Here is a 25,795-nt window from a genome sequence, read left to right as displayed (position 1 = left end):
CTGAATGGCGTACCTGCTAAGCAAATGATGGTTAACAATAAAACAAAGTAATATTACAGTATAACAGTAAGACTTACCATACCTGCAAAGCAAATACAAAAAAAACGTAGTAAAAAATACAACATTTAACGCAACCTGTGCCTAAAATATATATATGCTGAAGCATGGGGGCATCCTCCCGCAAAAGGTAGGAACAAATCGCTCCTCCGCCCACTGCTGCCCCCACGCTTCGGCATATATGCTGAAGTATGTAACTGTGGTGGTGAAATCACCTCCGACAGCGCTGGAGTCACGGCTTTATGTATCATGGGAGCAAACGCTGTTGCTGTCAAGATAAATAAATCCGCGCTGCAGCTGAATGGCGTACCTGAAAACAAAAAAATGGTTAACAATAAAACACAGTAAACTATAAAAAAATTACATACCCGAAAAGCAAACATGATAAAACATAACAACAATAAAACATTGCAGAATAGAATACAGTAAAAAAGAGCAGAACAATAGAGAGAGAATAGAGAGAGAGAGAACAATAAAACAACAACTATTTTTGGTGTTTTTATTTTATATTTTTTTGTGTATTTTTTTTTTTTTTTTTAATTTTTTTATAACTGTAACTTTTTTAACTGTAACTGGTACCAGGTTCGGGTCTCTCAAAATGCGATGGCATCTTGGGAGACCCTGTAAAAGTGTGTCCTAGTCTGTGCAATGCTGTACCCTACGCTAAAACTCAACTAGTGTATGGTAGCGCTCAAAACATTCACCAATGCATAGACCAGGATTGTCAGGACAGGAGGGACAATAATACCGGGTGTCACGCCTATATCCGCGCTTTCTGCAGACATGACATTTTCTTTGGGGGGCTCATTGGGTAGGGGTACTCGGGAGGATATAAGGAAAATGCCTCTCATGCAGGCGGCTTACTGCATTTGGTTGGGGAAGGTGAGGTGGAGCACCGTCTGGATACAGAAGGGCTCTGACGATCTCTTCCTGGAATTTAAGGAAGGATCCAGTCTGTCCTGAAGCTCTGTATAGCACATGAGCATTCAGCAAAGCCAATTGAAATAAGTATACAGACACTTTTTTATACCAGCGTCTGGCCTTACAGGCAACTAGGTACGGCGCCAACAACTGGTCGTTGAGGTCCACCCCTCCCATATTTTGGTTATATTCGTGGACACAGAGGGGTTTCTCCACAACACCAGTTGCCGTAGTAATTTGGACCGTCGTGTCTGCATGAAGGGAGGTAATAACGAAAACATTCTTATTGTCCCTCCACTTCATAGGGACCAAATTATTACACCGCAAACAGGCTCTCTCCCCCAGCCTAAGACGGGAATCTACAAGCCGCTGGGGAAAGCCCCGGCGATTAGGTCGCATGGTGCCACATGCTCCAATTTGATGATCAAAAAGGTGACTAAAAAGTGGCATGCTCGTGTAATAATTGTCCACATATAAATGGTACCCCTTTCCGAATAAGGGTGACACCAAGTCCCACACAAACTTGCCAGCGCTTCCTATGTAGTCAGGGCAGTTTGTCGGCTCTACGTGACTATCTTTACCCTCGTAAACCATAAAACTACATGTATAACCTGTGGCCCTGTCACAGAGCTTATACATCTTGACCCCGTATCTGGCAAGCTTGCTGGGAAGGTACTGTTTGAACAAGCGGCCAGAAAACTTAATCAGGGACTCATCAATGCAGACAACTTGATGGGGAGTAAACAAGTCTGCAAAACATTGGTTGAAGTGGTTTACGAGGGGCCAAATTTTGTAGAGCCGATTGTATTCAGGGTCTCCACGAGGACGACAGAGTTCATTGTTGTTGAAAGAAAAGAAGAAAAAAGAGAGCGCACCAGCCTAGTGCATTATCCTTGACAGATTTATTTGATTAAAAACAAGATAAAAACTACTCACAAAAGTTGAAGAAAAAATCGCATAGTGATCGCACAGAGGCAATTATTCCAGTGGTAGCAGTTTTCCAGGTCCCAGGAAGGAGGCATACGGACTACTGCTGGCTAACGCGTTTCGAAGGTTACCCTTCTTCATCAGAGCCTTAGTAGTGTTGGTCTCATGCTGGCTTTTTATACACATGCCAAACTAAACCAGACTGATCGGGTTGGTTCTAGGGCTCCTCCCTTAATTGATGGGCGGTCATCTAGGGAGGGTGGGTCTTGGCTCGGTTAACATTATTAAAGGGCCATAGTATATTGATTAAATTATTTATTTATTTATTAATTGGCTTCCATTTTCATTATTATTATTATTGTTGATGAATTTTATCCAACCCATAACAAATAGGCTGAAAGGGTCATGCCAATGGTTATCTATAGACAAGCCAAGGCATCCCAGAGAATCTGCTCATCTCCCCTCTCATCAATAAATCACACAGATGACAGAGAGCAATGGACAATGTTCAGGGGTTTAAAAGTTTAAAATTAGGGATGTACCTTATTGTATGTGGATCAGATGGCATCTCCTCTGCTGCGTTGTCTCTGTAGGGGCTGTGACTGTGTGGGCTAGCATTGCTGACAAGTCCTGGCTATTAGCACATTCCTATGCCCTGTAGGACCGGGTGGAACGCACGCCGCTACGTTGCTTCCGGGTTGCGGTCCACAGGGTGGAAGTGCGGTCATGATGTCATATCCCGTGCGCCCTTCGGCGCACGAGATTGACTCAATATGGTAAACAGAGGCCTCCATTTTGTCAGGGGCGCAGATAGAGGCCAAAGTCAGACAGAAAACGTCTGACTTTGGGCTAGAAGGAGATGGGCTAATTGAAATAAGTACATGTATACAATACATGAAAATAATATGTAATAATGATAGGGGAATTTTGAAGGGGACCAGGGGAGAAGAGGATAGACTAAATGGCCCAATGCTTAACAGGATAGTCTAGAAAGAGACTAGGCATATGTGTTTAGCAGCCAGCAGGAGATACACTAAAATTGATAATAAAAAGTAGTAATATAAAATACATACAATATACATTCTATATAAATATATCTATACATATATAGAAAGAGAAAACCTTATGCACATCCATCGCATATACATATATGTGCATACAGTAATTATTTAAAAAGCGATATTGTTAAAATTAAATCCGTATAAAAGTACAAAGATCTGTGTACTTTGCCAGTATGATATGAAAAGAGAGGGCGGGGGGGGGTTTTTGTTGTAACCTCATATATACATCAATATAGTGGTTTTGTATATTATTACAGGTAGCCCAGAGGTTATTTGATAGGCATCGGCGAACGAGATATTACAAAAAATATATATATATATATATATATATATGAAAATAAAACATATGTTATTATATAGAAATAAGAATAAAAACAAAAACAACAACAACAACAAAAACAACAACAACAACAACATGGGTATGGGTTGGATAAAATTCATCAACAATAATAATAATGATGAAAATGGAAGCCAATTAATTAAATAAATAAATAATTTAATCAATATACTATGGCCCTTTAATAATGTTAACCGAGCCAAGACCCACCCTCCCTAGAGGATCGCCCATCAATTAAGGGAGGAGCCCTAGAACCAACCCGATCAGTCTGGTTTAGTTTGGCATGTGTATAAAAAGCCAGCATGAGACCAACACTACTAAGGCTCTGATGAAGAAGGGTAACCTTCGAAACGCGTTAGCCAGCAGTAGTCCGTATGCCTCCTTCCTGGGACCTGGAAAACTGCTACCACTGGAATAACTGCCTCTGTGCGATCACTATGCGATTTTTTCTTCAACTTTTGTGAGTAGTTTTTATCTTGTTTTTAATCAAATAAATCTGTCAAGGATAATGCACTAGGCTGGTGCGCTCTCTTTTTTCTTCTTTTCTTTTAACACTAGGACAATCCCATCCTTTGAGAGCAGCAAAGCCGAAATCCATAGTCCTTCTTGAACCCTTGGGACTTTTTGGCCAACACACCTGTGCGCAAGAGTATTTTTTGCTTTGTCTTTTTATACAATTTCTGGGAACTCTAGCAGCAAGGTGTGCAAGCTTCAACGACCCTATTGGTTAAGGCTACATATATTTTACAAATGGCGAAGGTCAAATCAATAGAAGAAAGACAATTAAGAAGATCTTCTTTAGCAAAGGGTTTTTCAACCAGCATAAACACCTTTGAATTAGAAATGACTATGAATGAAGAAAACACAGAGGAAGCCACTGGAAAACAGACTCCAGCCAGGGAAGATATAATGATATCATTGTTTCACAGACTTAAAGATTTATTAGAAAGAGAGATGCTACAGTGGTGGGATATACTACTTCTGCAGAAATATCTAGAATTCAAAAGAATACCCAGAGGTTTAAGAATCACAAAAATATGTACATTTTTCGACATAGACCTCAGAGAAAAGTGGATTCTAAGTCTGCGCGAGTATAATCAGAAATGGTTACAATTTATTATCACCCAAAGAGAACGCAATCTCTCTGCGATTTGGGCAGACTTACATACTCTACAAGAAGAATTATCCACTTTCTCTGACGTCAGTTCCTTCGAAAGCTGGGACCAGAAAGTGAACAAACAGATAACAGATTATGAAACCAATCTCATAAGTAAAAAATCGGGCAAGTTCGAACGAGATAGATTGGATTATTTAAACGATCGAGAATTCAATTGGAAAAGGTCCGACAAAATGGAAAATGGAAATAAAAATAGAAATAAAAATAGAAATGGTATGACAAATGAACAATCGTCAGGACACAACACATATGGCACACAGTCTCAGGGAAAACATCCACCTCCAAATCAAAGAGAAACACTAAGAAACAACAATGCCAAAGCAAAGTCAAATAGGAACAAAACAAGCCATAAAACTAATTATAAAAAAGATCCCCCTGTGAATCAGACAACTTCAGGGGAAGGCCATCCACACAATAGACCCCATCACCAACAATACTCTAATACTAAAAATCAACAAAATTCCAAATTTACTAAACCAAATCGAGCAGCTATAACCACTATGAATAGACCATCTGTATGTAACAGTAATAATAAAAAGAGTAATACTATGGATACCAAGGCCGATCTACCTGGAGAATCACTAGCAGAGAACCCTCCAATGGCAAGAGACCCCACAAACATAACCACCATTAATGTTAGTGAAGACCCACAGTTAGAAAGAGGAACATCCATCACACCATCAGCCAATGGGAGGAGTACTTCATCTCTACTCGTTACTTGCACTCCAGGCAGTCTACCTGAGAATGCAAATGTTGTCTCTGATATCGACTGTCAATTGCTAAAGAGCATTCCCACTTATAATCCTTTTTCCACTCTTAGCGATCTAGAAGCCAATACAAGCATATCAGACATTACACCTCCTTTGGTTTTTTTTAGAGCAGGCAGTTGCAACACTGGGGGGGGTCTGTAACAAACCTTTTACCGGACCCCCTATTACACATACTGTCTACGGGGAAGAAAATAAGGAAAAGAGAAGAAGAACACGAAGAGGGAAAAGAGGAGGGAAGAAACACAAAAAGAGGCAGACTGTAGAAACCACTCATTCTACTATTAAGATCTATAATCTTTCTAGCTCTGTTTTTTCCGAAACTGAGCTAGACCTTCTTAGGAAGGGCCTTAATTTCGCCCCACCTAGTGTACCAAACTTGTTTGAACTATTTATAGATCTTAATAAATATATACGCAAGCTTACTATACAAAGATACTATGCACTAAAAGAAGCTAACAATGAGAATAGCACGGATAATACAAGAGTAGAGTCGGAAGAGCCATTACCATCCGACACTAGTATGGAAGAAGACTCCATACTTAACATTCTTGAAGAGCTTTACCAAGAAGCACACTTTGAGGGACAAATAATTTTTTAACCCAAATTTGCCCCCCCATGTGAAAGTGCTATTGTCCATACCTCTTTCAGACCTAAATCCTCCTTCTTTCCCCATTGGGCCAAAGGAAGATTTATCTCCACCTTCTATGATACGGTTTTTAATACTTTTAAAACAAAGTTTGATAAACCTATGAATATCAATATGAATATAGATCAAAATGCTGTACCTATAGATGCCCTCAAACAAAATAAGGATGTGATCATCCGAAAGGCAGATAAAGGTGGAAGTCTAGTCATCCAAAATAGAGACGAATATATATCTGAGGCAAGAAGACTCCTGGGTGATACCCAAACCTATGCTGTACTAAAAAGAGATCCCACTTTGGAGTACACTAAGGAGCTTAAAATACTTTTAGATGATGCTTTATCCAAAGAGGTCCTCACTAAAAACGAGTACCTTTTTCTATACAATAGACATGCCGCTACTCCGCATTTCTATCACATACCGAAGGTACATAAAAGTCTTTTAAATCCTCCAGGTAGACCTATAATATCTGGGATTGACAGCCTCTCTAGTAACTTGGGGTGCTATATTGACCACTTCTTGCAGGACATAGTGGTCGAGTTGCCATCCTTTGTCAAAGATTCTGGCCATGTGCTGGAGATACTGTCAAATTACAAATGGCTACCCGGCTATAGATGGCTTTCTTTGGATGTAGCCTCATTATATACATCAATAAACCATACATTTGGCTTAAGAGCCATTAACCATTTTTTACTTAAGGATGACAGGATGAATCCTCGGCAGGCCAAATTCTTACTGGATTGTGTGGAATTCTCCCTCACACACAATTACTTTTCCTTCTTAGGTGATCATTATTTGCAAATAAAAGGTACAGCTATGGGAGCCAGGTTTGCCCCTAGCTATGCGAATATTTTTATGGGATTTTGGGAAGAACACTTCATATGGAAGAATAATCCCTTTGGGGCAAACCTGGTCCTATATGCGAGATACATTGATGACATCTTGATCATCTGGGATGGGTCGGATCAAAGTCTCCAGAACTTCTTGGAACATTGCAAAAACAACCCATTTGGAATAGAATTCACCCATGTTCTAGATGAGAAATGTCTAGTCTTTCTAGATTTGGAATTACAGAGTGACCAAGACGGTAACATCTTTTCCAAAACCCATTTTAAACCCAGCGGGGGCAATTCATACTTACACGCTAAAAGTAACCACCACCCCAGGTGGATACAGAATGTCCCCTTTGGCCAATTTTGCCGCCTCAGAAGGACGTGTACCAAGAAAGATGATTATCTAGAACAGAGCAAACTTCTTATGCAGAAGTTCAGTGAGAAAGGGTATGAAGCCAACCATATAGAATCAGCCTTTTCTAAGTATCTGGCCCTCTACGATGATCCACCTAGTGGGGATTCGAACAACACAAAATCTCAACACCAGACTACCCCTGATATCCAACAGGCCTGCTTCTCTACCCAATATACAAGCAAAGCGTTCGAAATCCAGAGTGTTATCAGAAAGAACTGGAATATTCTGAAGCACGACCCAGTTTTGGGTAAGACACTCCCCGATCACCCTAATATAGTTTTCCGGAAACCCCGAGATCTTAGGAGCCTGATAGCCCCAAGTAGGGTAAAAACATGTACCAGCAAACCAATTAATAGCTGGGCAACAATTTTTGACCAAAAAGGTTGCTACAAATGCGGTATCAAGAACTGTGGCACATGCATGTACATGTGGCATAGGAAAAAAACGGTAGTAGGGAGAGACGGGAGAATTTACCCAATTAAGCAATTTATCAACTGTGGGACAGAGTATGTGATCTACGGTATAGTATGTCCATGTGGGCGTCTATACGTAGGCCGTACACAACGCCCAATGCGAGTTAGAATTGGTGAGCATAAATGCGGTATCATAAACTTAAGAGACAAATACCCAGTCCCTCGACACTTTGTAGAAGCCCATCAAGGGAACCCCGCAGGCATGAAAGTATTTGGGATTGAGTCGATTGGAAGTGAGCTGGATACAGGAAGAAGATACCAGAGGCTTTGCAAAAGAGAAGCCTTCTGGATCTTTACCCTTGGTAGTCTCGCTCCAGGAGGCCTAAACGAGGACCCAGAAGTACATAAAATAGTATAATGCTGGCATCAAGCCGCTGTGGAGGGTTAATCTTTTAATTATTTAATTAATTTTTAATTTTTAATATTTACTAATTAATTAATTAATATTTATTCTATTCTATGTGTATCCAATTGAGTAAACCTATGACAGTCATATACTACCTGGCCCTATATATCACTTTTTTCGTAGAGATTTCAAGGTACCAATATTACACTTTCATTGTCCAAGACATATTCTTTTAGATCTTATATTCCAAATACAGTTTTTTTTTGTTTGTTTTTTTATAATAATTTTTGTATTTTTGTTTTTGTTTTTATTCTTATTTCTATATAATAACATATGTTTTATTTTCATATATATATATTTTTTTTGTAATATCTCGTTCGCCGATGCCTATCAAATAACCTCTGGGCTACCTGTAATAATATACAAAACCACTATATTGATGTATATATGAGGTTACAACAAAACCCCCCCCCCCCGCCCTCTCTTTTCATATCATACTGGCAAAGTACACAGATCTTTGTACTTTTATACGGATTTAATTTTAACAATATCGCTTTTTAAATAATTACTGTATGCACATATATGTATATGCGATGGATGTGCATAAGGTTTTCTCTTTCTATATATGTATAGATATATTTATATAGAATGTATATTGTATGTATTTTATATTACTACTTTTTATTATCAATTTTAGTGTATCTCCTGCTGGCTTCTAAACACATATGCCTAGTCTCTTTCTAGACTATCCTGTTAAGCATTGGGCCATTTAGTCTATCCTCTTCTCCCCTGGTCCCCTTCAAAATTCCCCTATCATTATTACATATTATTTTCATGTATTGTATACATGTACTTATTTCAATTAGCCCATCTCCTTCTAGCCCAAAGTCAGACGTTTTCTGTCTGACTTTGGCCTCTATCTGCGCCCATGACAAAATGGAGGCCTCTGTTTACCATATTGAGTCAATCTCGTGCGCCGAAGGGCGCACGGGATATGACATCATGACCGCACTTCCGCCCTGTGGACCACAACCCGGAAGCAACGTAGCGGCGTGCGTTCCACCCGGTCCTACAGGGCATAGGAATGTGCTAATAGCCAGGACTTGTCAGCAATGCTAGCCCACACAGTCACAGCCCCTACAGAGACAACGCAGCAGAGGAGATGCCATCTGATCCACATACAATAAGGTACATCCCTAATTTTAAACTTTTAAACCCCTGAACATTGTCCATTGCTCTCTGTCATCTGTGTGATTTATTGATGAGAGGGGAGATGAGCAGATTCTCTGGGATGCCTTGGCTTGTCTATAGATAACCATTGGCATGACCCTTTCAGCCTATTTGTTATGGGTTGGATAAAATTCATCAACAATAATAATAATAATGAAAATGGAAGCCAATTAATTAAATAAATAAATAATTTAATCAATATACTATGGCCCTTTAATAATGTTAACCGAGCCAAGACCCACCCTCCCTAGAGGACCGCCCATCAATTAAGGGAGGAGCCCTAGAACCAACCCGATCAGTCTGGTTTAGTTTGGCATGTGTATAAAAAGCCAGCATGAGACCAACACTACTAAGGCTCTGATGAAGAAGGGTAACCTTCGAAGCGCGTTAGCCAGCAGTAGTCCGTATGCCTCCTTCCTGGGACCTGGAAAACTGCTACCACTGGAATAATTGCCTCTGTGCGATCACTATGCGATTTTTTCTTCAACTTTTGTGAGTAGTTTTTATCTTGTTTTTAATCAAATAAATCTGTCAAGGATAATGCACTAGGCTGGTGCGCTCTCTTTTTTCTTCTTTTCTTTTAACACTAGGACAATCCCATCCTTTGAGAGCAGCAAAGCCGAAATCCATAGTCCTTCTTGAACCCTTGGGACTTTTTGGCCAACACACCTGTGCGCAAGAGTATTTTTTGCTTTGTCTTTTTATTCATTGTTGTTGAAGTGCATGAACCGCAAGATCTGCTCATATCGTGCCCTGGTCATGGAGGCAGAGAACAAGGGCATATGGTGAATTGGGTCAGTGGACCAATATGACAGCAACTCACTCTTTTTAGTTATGCCCATGTTGAGGGAAAGGCCCAGAAAGATCTTAAATTTGGAGACCGTAATTGGTCTCCAATCTCTGGCAAGGGAGGACTGGGGAATAGTGGCGATGTGTTGACCAGCATATAAATTGCTTTGGTCCACAATAGATCTATAAAGATCTTCAGTGAAAAACAGTGAATAAAAATCCAGTGGCGTAAAATCAACTGTTTCCACCTGAATTCCGGGTTGGCCAGTGAATGGGGGAAGTACGGGTGCTGCAGAAGTGGTGGGCTCCCAATTCGGATTGGCGAATGCAGCAGGAAGGGCACTATGGGCACGACGGGCCTGTGTTCGTCTTCTTGGTGGCAGCGGGACACTACTTGTGCTTGCCACCTCGCCAGCTTGAACTGCACTTATGGGACTCGCCACGTCATCACGTGATACTGTAGTGCTGGATGTACGACCAGGGTGTACTAAGCCGCTGGTGCTTGCCAGTTCACCAGAAGGAATAGCGGCGCTAGTACTGCTCTGCTCCATACAAGAGCCCTGCGGGTCTTGCACTTCAAGGACAGAAGAAGAAGTTTGGGGTCTTGTACGCCTGACCTTGGCAGGGACCACAACTCCGTCGTCAGAGCTATCTGTCATGGAGCCGCTGTCGTCTACAGGATCGTATTCTGAGCCTGAATCTGACAGATGAGTGACTTCCTCTTCACTATCTGTCATGCACAGAAAAGTGTAGGCCTCATCACTAGTGTACCTTCGATTTGCCATTTTGGGCTCTAAATTTAGGGGTACACTAGTGAGACTCACAGGCAAAAAAGCTCCTGACTGTCAGCGACTGTATCAAAATGCTACCAAAAAACTGTTAGCAATTGCAGGGATCAGGCCTGACTCTGCGAACGCTGCAGTGTGCTTAGTGTTTTTTAAGTGTCAGTGATCGATCGATACTGCACTTGGGTGGGCTGGGCTGGGCCGAGGGGCAGAATGCAGGTGATAGCAGGTATCTGGGCTGATCCCACTAACACTGCGTTTTTGGGGACCCTAAACTGCTGGGGACGCTAGTATAGATCTGATCGGATCAGATATTGATCCATTCAGATACTATAACACTAAGGAAGGTGTATGCTGTGTGCGTGGGTGTTAGGGTGTTTTCAAGGCTCGCCCAAAGGTGAACAGGGTGGGAGCTGACCAGACATACTGAGGCAGGGAGACATGTGGCTGAGACTTTCTCTCTCCACTTCCTCCTTCTGTGGTTTTTCAAAGCTCACCTCCTAGAGACAGGAAGTGCTAATACATAATGATACATAACACCATGATATTAGCAGCTAGGGATGAGCCGAACACCCCCCTGTTCGGTTCGCACCAGAACATGCGAACAGGAAAAATATTCGTTCGAACACGCGAACACCGTTAAAGTCTATGGGACACGAACATGAATAATCAAAAGTGCTAATTTTAAAGGCTAATATGCAAGTTATTGTCAATAAAAGTGTTTGGGGACCTGGGTCCTGCCCCAGGGGACATGAATCAATGCAAAAAAAAGTTTTAAAAACGGCCGTTTTTTCAGGAGCAGTGATTTTAATAATGCTTAAAGTCAATCAATAAAAGTGTAATATCCCTTTAAATTTCATACCTGGGGGGTGTCTATAGTATGCCTGTAAAGGGGCGCATGTTTCCCGTGTTTAGAACAGTCTGACAGCAAAATGACATTTTGAAGGAAAAAACACATTTAAAACTACCGCGGCTATTGCATTGCCGACAATACACATAGAAGTTCATTGATAAAAACGGCATGGGAATTCCCCACAGGGCAACCCCGAACCAAAATTAAAAAAAAAAAATGATGTGGGAGTCACCCTAAATTCCATACAAGGCCCTTCAGGTCTGATATGGATATTAAGGGGAACCCCAGCCAAAATTTAAAAAAAAAAACGGCGTGGGGTCCCCCTAAAAATCCATACCAGACCCTTATCCGAGCACGCAACCTGGCAGGCCGCAGGAAAAGAGGGGGGGACGAGAGTGCGGCCCCCCCCCCTCCTGAACCGTACCAGGCCACATGCCCTCAACATTGGGAGGGTGCTTTGGGGTAGCCCCCCAAAACACCTTGTCCCCATGTTGATGAGGACAAGGGCCTCATCCTCACAACCGTGGCCGGTGGTTGTGGGGGTCTGCGGGCGGGGGGCTTATCGGAATCTGGAAGCCCCCTTTAACAAGGGGACCCCCAGATCCCGGCCCCCCCCCTGTGTGAAATGGTAAGGGGGTACTTACCCCTACCATTTCACTAAAAAACTGTCAAAAATGTTAAAAATGACAAGAGACAGTTTTTGACAATTCCTTTATTTAAATGCTTCTTCTTTCTTCCTTCATCTTCTTCTTCTTCTGGTTCTTCTGGCTCTTCTGGTTCTTCCTCCGGCGTTCTCGTCCAGCATCTTCTCCGCGGCGTCTTCTATCTTCTTCTCCTCGGGCCGCTCCGCACCCATGGCATGAGGGGAGGCTCCCGCTCTTCTCTTCATCTTCTTCTCTTCTTCATCTTCTTCTTCATCTTCTTCTTCATCTTCTTCTTCTTCTTCTCTTCTTCATGTCTTCTCCGGGCCGCTCCGCAGCCATGCTGTGGCATGGAGGGAGGCTCCCGCTGTGTGACGGCGTCTCTTCGTCTGACGGTTCTTAAATAACGGGGGGCGGGGCCATCCGGTGACCCCGCCCCCCTCTGACGCATGGTGACTTGACGGGACTTCCCTGTGACGTCACGGGGAATGCCACAGGGAAGTCCCGTCATGTCACCGTGCGTCAGAGGGGGGCGGGGTCACCGGGTGGCCCCGCCCCCCGTTATTTAAGAACCGTCAGACGAAGAGACGCCGTCACACAGCGGGAGCCTCCCTCCATGCCACAGCATGGCTGCGGAGCGGCCCGGAGAAGACATGAAGAAGAGAAGAAGAAGAAGAAGATGAAGAAGAAGATGAAGAAGAAGATGAAGAAGAGAAGAAGATGAAGAGAAGAGCGGGAGCCTCCCCTCATGCCATGGGTGCGGAGCGGCCCGAGGAGAAGAAGATAGAAGACGCCGCGGAGAAGATGCTGGACGAGAACGCCGGAGGAAGAACCAGAAGAGCCAGAAGAACCAGAAGAAGAAGAAGATGAAGGAAGAAAGAAGAAGCATTTAAATAAAGGAATTGTCAAAAACTGTCTCTTGTCATTTTTAACATTTTTGACACTTTTTTCGTGAAATGGTAGGGGTACTTATGTACCCCCTTACCATTTCACACAGGGGGGGGGCCGGGATCTGGGGGTCCCCTTGTTAAAGGGGGCTTCCAGATTCCGATAAGCCCCCCGCCCGCAGACCCCCACAACCACCGGCCACGGTTGTGAGGATGAGGCCCTTGTCCTCATCAACATGGGGACAAGGTGTTTTGGGGGGCTACCCCAAAGCACCCTCCCAATGTTGAGGGCATGTGGCCTGGTACGGTTCAGGAGGGGGGGGGGGCCGCACTCCCGTCCCCCCTCTTTTCCTGCGGCCTGCCAGGTTGCGTGCTCGGATAAGGGTCTGGTATGGATTTTTAGGGGGACCCCACGCCGTTTTTTTTTTTTTTTTTGGCGCGGGGTTCCCCTTAAAATCCATACCAGACCTGAAGGGCCTTGTATGGAATTTAGGGGGACCCCCACATCATTTTTTTTTTTTTTATTTTGGTTCGGGGTTCCCCTGTGGGGAATTCCCATGCCGTTTTTATCAATGAACTTCTATGTGTATTGTCGGCAATGCAATAGCCGCGGGTAGTTTTAAATGAGTTTTTTCCTTCCAAATGTCATTTTGCTGTCAGACTGTTCTAAACACAGGAAACATGCGCCCCTTTACAGGCATACTATAGACACCCCCCAGGTACGAAATTTAAAGGGATATTACACTTTTATTGTTTGACTTTAAGCATTAATAAAATCACTGCTGAACACTCCTGAAAAAACGTCCGTTTTTAAAACTTTTTTTTGCATTGATCCATGTCCCCTGGGGCAGGACCCGGGTCCCCAAACACTTTTTATGACAATAACTTGCATATAAGCCTTTAAAATTAGCACTTTTGATTTCTCCCATAGACTTTTAAAGGGTGTTCCGCGGCATTCGAGTTTGCCGCGAACACCCCAAATTGTTCGCTGTTCGGTGAACTTGCGAACAGCCAATGTTCGAGTAGAACATGAGTTCGACTCGAACTCGAAGCTCATCCCTATTAGCAGCTAACAATATAATATTGGGCAGCAGATCCCTACAATTGTAACTAAAATACAACTGGAATTTCCAATTATTCCTAGAAACGAATTCATCACTAACTCAATAGCCTTCTGAAGAACTTTTTTTTTTTTAAATCTGCAAGTTATGTGTTGCTTTACTGTGACTATTGACTGGGAACAGCCAAGGCTGGATTTCTGTAGCCAACATAGGTTATAGTTCCAGTCTGACACTCTACCTGTCAACTAATTTGGCTGGGTTCTCATTGGATCTGCCCTGCACAGCCTGTGCATTTTTTCAGGTGTAATGGTGTAACATTACTTACAGTTAACTTACTCTGGTTCTGTACACCTAGGGCGTACTCTTCATTTTTATGGTTCTAAGTGTACTGCCACAGAGTGGACAAACTGTTTAATTCAGCCACTCCTGTCCCCAGATTTTGCATGTCTTGTGTGGCTATGACATCAGACCAAGTTAGCGTGGTAATAAGGTTAGCCAGTTGGCTTAGGTAAGAGGTGGGCATCAAGACAGTTGACCTAGGTGAAGAGTAATAAATCCAGCCTTTGGAATAACATTGGTCCATAGTATGGTTTGTAATAGACACGGGTTCACACAGTATATATATTTTTTGGCACAGTGTAAGACATTAATTTACCTTTGCAAAGCAAAACAGTTGGACATAACTAGAAATCAAGGAAGAGCCCACAAATGAAATGTAAATATTCCTAATGTTTAATTGGAACATTTTCATTGTTATATAAAAAAAAGGGTTTCATAATAGAGCTAGTCCTAGACTATTGTTCTTTGCCAGAACTATAAAGGAAATATGACTTTAAAGTATACCTAAACCTAAAGCCAAAACTTTTTTTTGTTTTTGCTTTCATGGTTTAATAAATTAGTGGAAGGTTTATAACCCTTGTTTTGTTTTTAGCCATGTGTGTACCTTTAGGGAGATTTTCCATCACTTACTGCCCCAATAGACACAACGGGAGTGAGAGGAAATCTCTACAAAGTGATGGAAATCCCCTTTTAGACAATTGTCACTAAAACAAGTATCCCATTGGAATAATTCCCCTCTGTTCCTGTACTGGTGCAACTTAAAATTTGGGATTTTTCCTCACTTTCACTCTCAGTAATGATGGTCACCAGAATAAATAGAGAGGGGAAATCTCACTGGCAGTTGTTCATTGCTTCTGGTGATGGTCATGCAGGCCTAGGGCACCTCCCATCTTTTTCCTACAATAGCGATGCAATGAGGCACCACGCACTTGTGCAGTGAGAGGGATTCTGACATCTTGGTTATTCACATGCTCCCAAAGGCTCTCCCCCAAAAATAAATGATTTCCCACACCATCAGCCTTTTTAATGTTTTACTGTAACATGATATGTATACATAAATACACCTCTTCCTCTTTTTCACCCGACTTCAGCATTCTGTACAGTCAAACTCGATTTTAAAATGGAGATGCTGAACCGCACTTCCAGTTCGCTTAATTGTAGATTCCCTTAGATAAGTTATCCAATGGGGCCTATACTGGGCCTACTCCAAAGGGCATACTCCATTCAGGCAGTAACCTATATGGTGATGTACTGTAGGCTTTTCCTCTGCCCTAAAATTCTTCATAGAGTTGCAAGACCTTAACATCTGCATAGCAGTCAAGACTCTCTTCACATAAAGGTAAGTGTAGCAAGCTATTTAAAGACTGCTATCCTTTGTGCTAAGTAGTTTGCAGGACTGCCATTTACTGAATAAGGATGCCCAAGGATTCTAAAGGCAATAAAGTACTGTAGGAATGTACTCTATCACCTTCTAACAAACTAACATTGCCAAAAGCCTTGTATGCACGTTCTGCCTGTGCATTCTCATGCATTCTGATGTTCCTGTGTAAAAAGGTGATAAGCAGCAACTCCAATGTACACTGATAAACTGGTGTCTGTGTGTGATTCCTTTGCAAGTATGAATTATTGAGGTTAGTAGTGGGTATGTGCAAAGATTGTCCAGCTGCCTGGGAAACTGGTCATTACAATAACACAATATATTATTTTACATACATTGAATGTGACTCACAACAATATGTAATATTCACAGATGGCAAAAACCAGCACACTATAGCTAGAAGAAATAGAGAATAAGATGCTCCACTGCTAATAGTACACTCAGCTATTTCTGTTTGTGTGATGACATCCAGCAGCTGTATGTCATGAGGAGAATTACTATCCAAGCTGGTATATCTATTACATGGGCTTTAGTCCAAAATCATCCAATACACATAAACAATTAATTACAATGACAATACTTTTTCTTGCATAACTCCCAGCTCATCCTTTAAACAGATGCTTGAAAGCTTATTAAGAAGTCTTTTTTTTCTGTCACACTTCTTGACTTATTTTTGGAGATAATGAGAAAGTAAGTTCTTACCTTTTCATAATGAGTTCATTGAAACTGGGAAAAGAAAAAAGCAAGTATTGCGTACAAGAATCACATTTATGTAAGGTGATTAAAGCAAATCAGAAGCGGTGAAATATACTGTAGACTCTGACAAGTTAAAAACTGGCCAATTTACTCTTCCTTGTTTATTTCCTTTCTCCAGCTTTCTTTAGTGCTTTGAATTTGTGTTTTTAAGATAAGTCCAAGAATTGTTATTTGCCATCACATGGAAATTATTGACTATGTTTACCACCACTTTAAATCCATGAAATTCGAATAAAGTGTTCCAGATTAGGTGTCAATGAAAAGGTTCTCCTTGGGAAGTATGCAGGTGGAACCTGTCTTATTTAAACCCAGATTTCTTGTATCTAGTGTTTGGCTTGCTTTTGACCTGCGTTGCATTATCGTTTGTCATCATGTCAAGATCGGTAAGGCTCTCTAAGACCTTCTGAAAGAAGGCCGTAGATGTATAATGCCAAATTAAATCAATAGTTTCACTGTAAGGAAAATAATTTATATGGGACATAGATTTCAAACAACTACCACCTTGTCAAGGACTGGCTGGCCCAGAAAATTGAACTCCAAATATTACACTGCAGGGTCCTGAGGTAACTATTGCAACATCTGGTTTCAAAGCAAATGCATTACCAATCCGAAGGAGATTGCACCAATTTAACTTGCATGGGAGGTGTTCCAGAAAAAAACATTTTCTGTCCAAGAAGAACATTAACCACTTACTGCAAACCGCAGTAGCTGTACATCGGTACTTTGACAAGGAATACCAGGGTTATGGCAGCAGATAGCTGCCTTAACACTGGTATCTTCTGCAATGGCAGGAGGTCCTCTTTAAGATAAAAGTGGTCTCTGCGGCAGATTCGCCACGAGATCACTGCCACTTACCAGACCCGCTGGTAGCGGCGGAGACAATCTGATGCTGACCCCTCAGTAGCATGGAGCCAAGTGAGGGAAAGATGGCCCCCTCGGCTCTATAACACTGGATGACGGAAGCGACATCAATTGTCACTTCAGCCCCAATGTTCTTTTTTTATTTTTAAAAAGACATTTATTTATTTATTTATTTATTTTATTGCATTTAAGTGTAAATGTGAGATCCAAGGTCTTTTTGACCCCCAGATCTCACATTAAAAAGGTCCTGTCATGCTTTTTTTCTATTACAAGGGATTTTTACATTCCTTGTAATAGGAATAAAAGTGACCCAATTTTTTTTCTTTAAAAGGACAGTGTAAAAAAAAAAAGGAAATTAATTCTCTGAGAAAAACGCCCTGGATGGCTGTATTAGTTTCCTTGTTTTCTTTCTTCTGGTTTCATCTGGTGACAGTCAACAAGTCTGTTGTTTTTCAAAAGCACAAAATGTATCAGTTTTCATGGATGAGACAAACCACCTAACACTGGCAGGAGTGAATAAAATGATCAGATTTTATTTATTCCTGCAAAATCTTTATCCCAAAAGGAAACAAAAATAGTTTGCTGTAACTGATTATAAAGTGTGAGCTGGATTTTAGCTTCAATTTGTTACTGCATTTAAATCTGCTAATACATTTAACACTTACCTTCCCCAGACTGACAATGCTGCTGTCTGCTGTGCCTCCTATGCTCATTCATCTAGAGTTGTGCCTCACTAATACAGGGCGGGGTTACTGGCCCGGATGCAGTCATTATTATTATTATAGTACAGAATTTATATGGCGCCAACAGTTTACGCAGCACTTTACAATATAAAAAGGAGACAATACAGTTACAACACAATAAAATACAAGAGGATTAAGAGGGCTCTGCTCAGAAGAAGCTTACAATCTAATAGGGTGGGGCAGGTGGTACAAAGGGTTGTAACTGTAGGCAATGAGCTGATGGAAGTGGTAAAAGTTTAGTTAGAGGTGTGATAGGCTTCCCTAAAAAGAGTTTTCAGGGATTACCTGAAGGCAGCTAGAGTAGGAGATAGCCACACAGGTTGAGATAGAGAGTTCCAGAGGATGGGTGAGACTCTGGAGAAATCCTGGAGACGAGCATGGGAGGAGGAGACAATGTAGCTTGAGAGTAGGAGGTCTTGAGAGGAGACAAGATTGGTGATGTAGCTCGGGGCAGAGTTGTGAATGGCTTTGTATGTTGTGGTTAGTATTTAGAATTTAAGAGGGGTGGGGTGTTGCTAAGGTGGATAAGTCTGGCAGCAGCATTCATGATAGACTGAAGAGGGGATAGCCTATGGAGAGGTAGGCCAATAAGAAGGGAGTTGCAATAGTCAAGGCGAGAGATAACAAGGGAGTGAATGAGTAGCTTGGTGGTTTCATTTGTTAAAAAGGGGCACATTTATGTTATGGAGGTGAAGTCTATAAGCTTTCGACAGCGATTGGATTTGGGGCTGAAAGGACAAGTCAGAGTCTAGGATTACACCTAGTACCCTGGTATGAGAGGGAGGATTGATGGTTGCATTACTGATTTTGATGGAAAAGTCATGGAGGGGGGCATGGGCAGGGGGGAAAATTATCAACTCGGTTTAAGGAAGTGGTGCGACATCCATGCTGATATGTCAGTTAGTAAGCTAGTAATGCGAGAGGGGACTGAAGGAGTGAGGTGAGGAGCAGACAGATAAATTTGGGTGTCATTGACGTATAGATGCTATTGGAAGCTGTGGGCCGTTATCAAGTGACCAAGGGAGGTGTAGGTAGAGAAGAGCAGGGGTCCAAGAACACAGCCTTGGGGGACACCCACAGAAAGGGGCAATGGAGAGGAGGAGACAGAGTTGTAGGTAAACACTGAATGAGCGCTGTGATGGGTAGAAGGAGAACAAGAATACAGCAGAATCTTGGAGGCCAAGGAAACAGAGTTTATTGATAAGGAGTATAGTGAATGTGTGGTATAAAAATGTAACGATGATAAATATGGGGAATATATTACTATATAAAAAAAAAGGCTTGGCGAATTTTAAATTATAAATAAAAGGGTGATGCCTGAATTATAAATATAGTTGATCAACAGTTCCTTCAGCCGATTACGGCAATTAATAAATTACTTATTAACAATATGAATTTTTGCTCAGACACTCAATAGTATATCACAACAATTTCCTGAGTTCTTTAATCTTTGATGATTTCTTACCAATGTATAAATATCTCCCAATTAAATTAACAATTAAATATAATTTATTCAAATACAAGTACAATTATATAATTACATACAAAACTGGAATTGCTGGTGATTAATATTTCACACACATAATCAAAGACATCGATACAATAGGAAGGTAATTTCTTTTAAATTTTAAAAAGACAAAACCCGGAACAGCTACAACCAACTATGAAAGGGTGATCAACCCTTCTATAAAGTATAAAAAAAAAAAAAGAAGAACCTTGAATACTCTTAGGACAATTTCTGACTCTCCGCGGCTGGATGGCTGGAGGAGAGAAAAAAAAGTATCTTGAAAAGCAAAGCAAAAAACACTACTTCATTTAAAATAAGTCCTGAATTCACTAGATCTGTTGAAGTAGGGTGGACAATAAACAATTTTCCTGGGGCACCAACAATAGCCAATTTAGCTGCAATGCAGATCTATACCTAATTTACCCATACACAATTTCAACATATAACATAGACTATAGTAACTAAACTTTAGTAAATAAAGTGCCCTGCACACTGTAAATACGAATATCAAAACACAAGCAGTAAAAATCCCTATAATTTTGGGAGAAAAAGGGTTAGTCAGGATATTTAGTTTGTATCTCACCACTGCTTCAAGAGGGAAGGTGTGCAAAGTATCAAGAGCATAAAACAATAGTGTACTAAAGCGCTGATATGGTGTATAGTAGATCAATATATGAAATAACAAAATAATCAAGCCGCAACCATGTGAAGGTATTCTGACACCACTATAGTGAATTTAAAAAGCAACAATTAATAGTGCGCTAAAAATTAACTTCCTAATGATAGTTATATGAATTCAAAAAAATGCAGTGTTAAGTGATATAGGCAGATATCAAGGGGACAGCAAAAAGCACATAAGCCAACCCGCAATACAGGCATACCCCACTTTTAAGTACACAATGGGGTTTATTTACTAAAGCTGGAAAGTGCAAAATCAGGCTCACTTCTGCATAGAAAACAATGAGCTTCCAGGTTTTATTACCAAAGCTTTAGTGAACAAGCTTGGGTTAGAAGCTCATTGGTTTCTATGCAAAAATGAACCTCATTTTGCATATTCCAGCTTTAGTAAATAAACCCCATTGTGTATTCAGCGCTGACAACTTTTGTTTCTAGTCATATGTGTTGTTGTTAAGGTAATACGTTGATATAGTGCCATCTAGTGGCCAATTATAAGGGTACAATACTTTTATTTTCATCATTTTGAGAAGTGACATGGAAGTGATTGATTGCTTACTTCTGGACATTATCTATGACCTACCCACAATGCTCATGGACCAGAGGAGAACTGAACTGCATTGTGGGGGGATATAAAAGGGCTGGGAGTGGCCATCTTAGGTCTCTTTTTCTGGGACGCATGGCCTGCCAGCAGAACTCTGTGGGTGCGTGTGTCCCACAGGGTTGGGGCCTACTTTGTGAAGGAGCAGCAGCAAGGATCCTGCTATTGATCACAGTGTGCTGGAGCAGCAGAAGTGATCGTTCCGGAGACCCGCGGAGGAGATAACCGAGGACTCCTGGTTGTTAGTGAATGGAGCGGCGTGACAGCGTGGTTGTGGCTCCATATGGACTGAGAACTGCTGAAACGGAGACATCCATCTGTCTGGGTCCGGTGCTAACGCCCAGAAGTTTGTTCAACATTACACACATTTATAGCTGTTACAGAGTGTTGCTGAGACTGATAGTCCCACGGAACAATTTAGTTGGGAAACATTACATTTACACAGACTTCAATATCCAGGGACGGATACTAGATGTCTGTCTCCTTCAAGTAAGAACACTCTATCAATTTGCCTGATTATAACTACCTTTGTGTATCACCTTGCACTGCGCAACACTCCAGAAGAACTCTCTTGTGGATTACAAATACTGATTGATAGCTAGCGAAGATTGAAGACATCAGGGCTATCTCTCCTATTGCAGGGCCCTGTATCTATTCATAAAGGGATAGTGACTTTATTGTTTAAAGCAGGGGGAGCTCCCTGATATCTATATTGTGATATATTCGCATTCCTGCGCCTTTGCGCTTGCTACAGTGTGCTGGATTTGGGAAGGTGTCCAGAGCTAATACGATTTCACTTTGAACACTGGTCCCACCTGGAGATCAGGGGATTTTTCAGGAAGGTTCTGTGTGTGTGGATAAATCAATGTATATCTGTGTTGTGTATAAAGACTGTTGTAAATATGTACTGCACTGTCACACTACGTTGGTGTGGTAGTGTAGTCACTGTAATAACTTTTATATATACACATCATTTAAGTAAAAAAAGAAATTATTTTGGTTATTACAGAAGTTTGTGTGCAGTGTTGTTTTTCTCCTGCAGGTGGAGTCACAAGCACCCAGGTAGAGGTATATATATATATAAGTGTCAGAGATATATATATGTATATATTGTGAGCTATAATTGGTATTAGTGTCACTACCACACTGCACTACAGCTGTGTCAAGGGGATTGAACAAGTAAAGAGGAGTGAAGAGATCAGAGGACAGGCCCGATAATAAATCAGCAGCTCCACTGTGAGTTATTGCTACGTGTGGGGGCTCATCTGGGATAACTGTCGCTCTGAAGTCAAGCACCCCCTTAAGAACCATAGAATTTATCCCCCCACTGTGGCACAGTTGTGTGAGGGGGAAGGAACCCGCTCAGAAGCAAGCGTGGCCATGGAACTCTGGGGAGATGTCTGGGAGAAAGAACACATTAATCGAGTGGTAAAAACGCTGTCCCCAGAACAAAGAGCCAAGGTGGTCGCAGTCAGACCCAATCATGAGACATTCCGCACTTATGCATTATTAGAATGGAGGAAGGGAGATCTGGAAAATTTCAAGGGTACAAGTGTTGAACTTGCTGATAAGACCAAATTTTATCTGACCCACCCAGGGGAACAAGGGGAGAATCTTACCACCCTCCCACAGATGAGATCAGCAGAAGTCAAGGTTCCATCACAGTCATCCCTGGCTGCAATTGAACCAGAACTCTTCACAGCACTGGTGAACTTTGTGTCCCAATGTCAAAAAGGAAACCCAACACACTCAGGAACTGGGTACCGAAAACTTGGCATTTTCTCGGGCCGATGGCCTGTACCCAAAGAGGAAGGCACCTTTTAAGAGTGGTTGGAACAGGCCACGCAAGCTTTGGATGAGTGGGACATCCCTGAAATGCACAAAAAACAGCATATTACTGAGAGTTTGAAGGGACCTGCTTCCGAGGCTATCTGAAATTTTAAGCTCAGCAAACAGAATTGTGTAGCCCAAGACTACATAGATATCCTGCAAGATGTGTTCGGACGTATTGAAAAGGTTTTCGACCTGATTTATTAACTAGAACACACCTATCAAGAAGCAGGAGAGAAGTTGTCAGAATATATGAGACGGTTGGACAAGGTCATTCACCAGATCTTGTTAAAGAAGGGGCTAGATCCTCGTGAGTTGGATGAGATTCGAGCCAAACAAGTTTTAAGAGGTGCCCAGCCTTTGGACCACATCACGCTCCAGTTAAGAACTCGACAAGACGGAGGCATATTGAAGTACCCCGAGCTGATTGGGATTGTACGGGAAGAAGAAGCTATCCTAGAAAGGAAGAAGGAAAAAATTCAAGAACCAAAACACGCTGTTGGAGTCAGGACAGTTAGTGTGATGGATGATGATCCTCAGATTGAGCTTCTTAAGACTTAGGTGGCACAGTTAATGGAGATGATGGCTTTGCTGACCGCAAAATTCCCTATTTCGCCTGACGGAGGAACTAAAAAAACTAAAAAGGTGTCAGACTTCACCCTTAGAAGGAAATCTGGGCTCTGTTTCAACTGTGAAGGGACTGGACATTTTGGAAAAGTGTGCCCAAGCCCGAGGGCAGCAGTACAACGCCAAAAGCCGGCGGAAAACTTCAAAGGGCCCCAGTGAAGCAGTCAACTGGGTGCCCTGTAATGGCTGTCAACTCCAATGAAACCCAGGCTCACAAAGTTCTGAGGGTAGGAGACGTTGAATAAGCGCCCATGGAAACGAGGAGTCAAGATGCGCACTAGCAAGCAAATTAAGCCAAACACTCATGGTGGATTCCCTCCCAAGCTAGTACGACCCTCTCCGATCATCCCAATCCAGGTAGAAGGAATCTACGCCAAAGCACTGCTGGATACCGGAGCCCAAGTGACTTTATTATACAAAGATTTCTATGTGAAGCATCTCAAACATCTGCCCCTGCAAAAGTTGGAAGAATTAGAAATATGGGGCCTGGGTACCCAGAACTTCCCTTACGAGGGGTATATCCCTATCAAACTCACCTTTGACCCAAATGTGGCTGGAAAGGCGGAGACTTTCGACACCTTGGCAGTAGTGTGTCCTCGGCCCCCTGGGGCTCATAGAAGTTCATCGGGACAAATACTGATCTGGTCAGAAGACTCCTGACACCACTTGTACAGAAGGAAAGTGCCCCGGTCATGAAGGTACACCCCATGCTAACCCAAGTGTACAAGGATATAGTACATGAACAGAAGGCCCCACTAGAAGGGGTGGGAAAAGTATGTTGTTTAGACCGAGGTGAAGAACTACTACAACCGGGTGAAGTGATATGCCTGAGGGCCTCTGTCAAGTTGAGTTGGAGACAACCTGGTCCTTTCATTGTCTTGGAGACGGACACTCGAGAAGAAGATGTGGGTCTGGAGATAATCCCAAAAGTGTTATCAACCAAGGCACTTAAGAGAAGCAGAGGGAGAGTCTCAGTCAGTGTTCGAAACACAACAGCTTTGCCTGTGAAGATACCAGCAAGGATGCTGCTCGGACAGGCAAATCAAGTGACTCCGGTCTCGCCATGTGATGTCAAAAGAGGACCAGAAGGGGAAATTCCCGTAGAAGACTTCTACCCAAAGAACACCTCCCTCACGCCTGTTTGGATGGAGAGGGCCAAAACCCAGCTCATGAGATGGAGAGAGGCTTTTTCAAGGGGTGAGTTTGATGTGGGGTATGCCAAGAGTGCAGAGCACAAGATCTGGCTGGAGGAAGACAAACTTTTTTGAGAAAGGGTCAGGAGGATCCCATTGGGAGATCTTTGAGGATCTCCAAGAACAGCTGGCTGAGCTGAAAAGGACTGGGATTATCAGGCAGTCCAGGAGTCCATATGCCTCCTCGATAGGGGTAGTGAGAAAAAAGAATGGGTCGCTACGACTGTGTATCGACTATAGGACCCTGAACCGAAGGACCATTCCCGATCAATACACTACCCCTCGTATAGAAGATGCCTTACAGAGCCTGTCAGGGGCAAAGTGGTTCAGTGTATTAGACTTGAAGAGTGGTTATTACCAGATCCCCATGAGTCCTGAGGATAGGGAAAAAACTGCCTTCATCACCCCCGTGAGGTTCTATGAATTTAACCGGATGCCACAAGGTCTGTCTGGGGCCCCAGCAACTTTTCAGCGGCTCATGGAAAAGACGGTAGGCGACATGAACTTGATTGAGGTCCTAGTATACTTAGACGATATCATAGTATTTGGCCGAACTCTTGAAGAGCATGAAGAGCGACTGGAAAAGGTCCTGAAGAGATTACATGATGAGGGCTTGAAACTTTCTATGGAGAAGTGTTAGTTTTATCAATCTTCGGTGAACTATTTGGGACACATTGTGTCTGAAGAAGGGGTAGCAACAGACCCTGAGAAGTTGGAAGCTGTTACCTCTTGGCCCAAGCCCACGAACGTGACTGAGCTCAGGTCATTTCTGGGATTCTGCTCCTATCGGAGGTTTGTGGAGGGGTTTGCAAAGATAGCTCACACACTTACAGAATTATTGAAGAATCAAGAAGAGGCTGATGTGGATTCAGATAAACCTGGGAGGTGGAAAGAAGGGCCCAGAAAGATGAAGGAGTCTATTCAGGATCAGTGGACTCCGCAATGTGAGGAGACATTCAGACAATTGAAGTGGAGCCTTACCACTGCTCCAGTGTTAGCTTATGCGGATCCTACCAAGCCCTATGAACTGCACGTGGATGCCAGCCAAGATGGGCTCGGTGGAGTGCTCTATCAAGATC

The sequence above is a fragment of the Aquarana catesbeiana genome, linkage group LG03, assembly GCF_042186555.1.
Source record: "Aquarana catesbeiana isolate 2022-GZ linkage group LG03, ASM4218655v1, whole genome shotgun sequence".
Lineage (NCBI taxonomy): Eukaryota > Metazoa > Chordata > Amphibia > Anura > Ranidae > Aquarana > Aquarana catesbeiana.
This window is presented reverse-complemented; position numbering follows the sequence as displayed.